At 47.6% G+C, this 3144-nt stretch overlaps 1 pseudogene; it reads right to left on the bottom strand.

The window, feature by feature from the left end:
• Positions 1-1142: 1142 nt before the first annotated feature.
• On the bottom strand, positions 1143-1699 carry LOC134174689 (olfactory receptor-like protein COR1; annotated as a pseudogene).
• Between the last annotated feature and the right edge of the window lie 1445 nt (positions 1700-3144).

The following is a 3144-nucleotide window of genomic DNA, read 5'->3' as shown; positions in this document are numbered from 1 at the left end:
AAATTCCTTTGGCTAGTCCTTCACTGCCATCAGCATCTTCAACATGCTGCTGCACCCTGTAATAGTTACTCTGCTAATGTAAATGTGTGTGTGCCTTGCTGTAGTAGCGACTTGTTACTGGATAAAACAAAAGCGGGAAGATGTGGAGACAGTGTTCTCACAGGAGAATGCATAATTGGTACATAAACTTTGAACAGTCCTGAAAGATACAGCAAGGCCATGAGAGGCCTGAAGAAGCTTAAGCAAGCAAGATAAGAGGCTGGAATTCACCAAGTTAATGAGAACTGTGGACTGTTGGCAAGCTTTCAAGGTTGAGTTCTCACACCTGTGTTTAACCAATTATATGTTAGTCACTAAGGGTCTTCAAAACATGTATCCAATCATAATATGCCAAATCACTGTAAGTGCTTCAGCCGGGGCCTTGGCTCAACTAAGCAGACTGGGTTGCTGAGTTGCTAAGCAGACAATTGTACATCGAAGGCAATTCCTGATTTGTTTTAATGTTGACTCTGTGAGACATGCAACACTGCAGAACCTTTTGTTGTTGGAACAGGGACATGGATGTGAAGAGTTTGATGGAAGGTGTTGTATGAGTCTCTCTGATTATGCTAATTCGATGCATGCACAGCTGAGAACCCTGGCTCAGCTTACCCAGCAATAGTAAATGATAACTAGATGGTTGTCTTCACCGGGCATTACAGGTTGAGTCAAACACTGTTGTTTGAAGCATTGCACTTACGTATCATTGTTAGGTTAATCATCGTAGCTATTAGACTTGCTTATAGTTGTGTGATAAAACAGGTGAACAGAATAACCCATAATGCCTTGCTTGCACAAAGAAAAAGGGGGAATTGTTGCAGAATGACTTTAAGAGCAGAACCATAGAGTTCTGGAGGACTGTGCAAGCAAGGCAGGGGGTGGCCCCCACAGGTGGCCGGAGACCGGACCTGGGAGGAGAATGTGGAGGAAGCTGTGGGGGCTAACCAATACTGTTATGCCAAGAAGGAGTGGCTGAATACTACCACTCCTATATATGTGTGAACTGCGTCACAAATAAACTGGAAGTTGCTTATCACCCATATTGGGTTGGCCTGTCTGCTTCTCCTCGCCGCTTACACCTAAGCTTGCACCATTCAAGATCATTATATTTTTGTGAACCTCCTCAACGCCTCCTTCACCTCCTTATTCCTCAGGCTGTAGATCAAGGGGTTCAGCATGGGAGTCACCACAGTGTAGAGCACCACAGCCCATTTATCTGCTGCTCTTGAGCTGTCTGAGATGGGGAATAAATACATAAAAAAGCATGCCCCATAGAAGATGCTGACAGTGGTGAGGTGGGAGGTACAGGTGGAGAAGGCTTTGCGCTTGCCCTCGGCTGAATTGATGCTCAGGATGGTGGGGATGATGGCCACGTAGGAGAGCAGGATAACCAGGATGCTGGACACACCAAAGAGAGATGTTGCAGTGGTCAGGATGATGTGGCTGAGTTTGGTGTCAGAGGTGGAGAGTGAGATGAGAGGGGAAATGTCACAGAAGAAGAGGTTGATGACACTGGAGCTGCAGAAGGACAGGGTGGACATGCAGAAGGACAGGTCTGTCCCATGCCATTGGTCAGCCCCATGAGGTGCAAGGCAGTCACCATCTGGAAACAGCACTTTGGGGACACGACAAGGGGGTACATCAGGGGAGCTGGTACCATTGTCCATCAGCAATGTCAGGCACCATGTACAATGAACCAGGTTTCCACCCATCTTCAATTCCTTGTACTCCAACCATAGCTCACAAGTTTGGCTTCAAAGACCCGACAGAAGATCGTGGTGACCTTGTTAACAGTGAGGTAAATTCTGGCCACTACTTGTCCATCCAAACATCAATGCTCACATTACTCAAAGTACTCAGGTTGGTCAGGCATGACTTGGCCTTGGTACCTCTATACTGGGACAGTTTTTCCACAGCTGAGATGATGGAAGGGGTGAGATTGTCTTCGAACTCTCGGAGTTTATGAACCATTACATCCACTGTTAGTGGTAGTATGTCATTCCAGGTTGCTCTTGCCAATGAATGGGCATATGATGACGGTGCATTCCGTGTAAGTTTTCGCCACATGGGTCGTGTACATTCAACTTCATCTGGATCTATGGGTGTATCCCCGTTATTCGGCTTGATGTGATAGAGCATCTCTACGGTGGCTGATTCCCTCAGAGACTGGATGCCTTTGTCTATGGTAGTCCACTTGGCCGAATGACTCATAACATCGTCCTTGTATGGAAACCTTTCTTTCACAGCTGCCAAGAGCCGCCTCCAAAGGCTGAGGGACTTTTTCCTTCTTGCAATTACTTTGTCAATTCCCCCTTCTCTAGCAAGTGATCCCAGCTGCTTGGCTTCTGTACCTTCTAGTTCGTGACCATCGGCCCCATTGTCCCAGCATCGGAGTAACCAGGTGATGATGTGCTCCCCTGGTTGACGGGTAAAATCTTTTTGCATATTCCGCAGCTCGGTTGAGGTCCGAGGTCGAGAAGTTACCTCTTCTTCTTCTTCTTCTTCGTCATGTGATGATGACTCCTGATCAGATGCTAGACCGGGTGGTGAATTCATTGTTTCTTCATCTCGCTTCACCCTTCTTGCCTCTTTTTTGCTTGTTCTCTTGTGTACAGGGGCAACCGATATTGGTACGAATTGGTTCCCTGGTTTGGCTGCAGTAATTATCACTGTGGTTTGAGTAGCGACTGTACTTGTTGCTGGGGGTGGTGTGGCTGCTGTGCTTGGAGCTGGGGTAACCGCGCTGTCTGTTGCAGTCGAAGTTTGAACAGCTGCTGTACTTGCCACTGGGGTAGCTGCACTGTTCATTGCAGCCAAAGTTTGAGTAGCGACTGTACTTGCCACTGGGGTAGCTGCACTGTTCATTGCAGCCAAAGTTTGAGTAGCGACTGTACTTGTCACTGGGGGTGGCGAAGCTGCTGTGCCTGGAGCTGAAGTAGCTGCGCTGACTGTTGTTTCCCTCAGATCCGTCGACATTCTTTTCCTTTTGAAGGCGCTGGATAGTATTCAACAAGGCCCTGTAAGCATAGGCCAAGCCCCAGCACGTTGCCATGATTTGTCCATCTCTGGTATGGCCAGAATGACCACACACCTCATTTAAGTGTT

Source organism: Pezoporus occidentalis, unplaced genomic scaffold (assembly GCF_034315485.1).
Source record: "Pezoporus occidentalis ecotype Australia unplaced genomic scaffold, CSIRO_AGI_Poc_V1 ctg1163, whole genome shotgun sequence".
In the NCBI taxonomy this organism is placed as follows: domain Eukaryota; kingdom Metazoa; phylum Chordata; class Aves; order Psittaciformes; family Psittacidae; genus Pezoporus; species Pezoporus occidentalis.
Note: the sequence above shows the minus strand (reverse complement) of the source record. Positions and strands in the feature narration are given on the sequence as shown.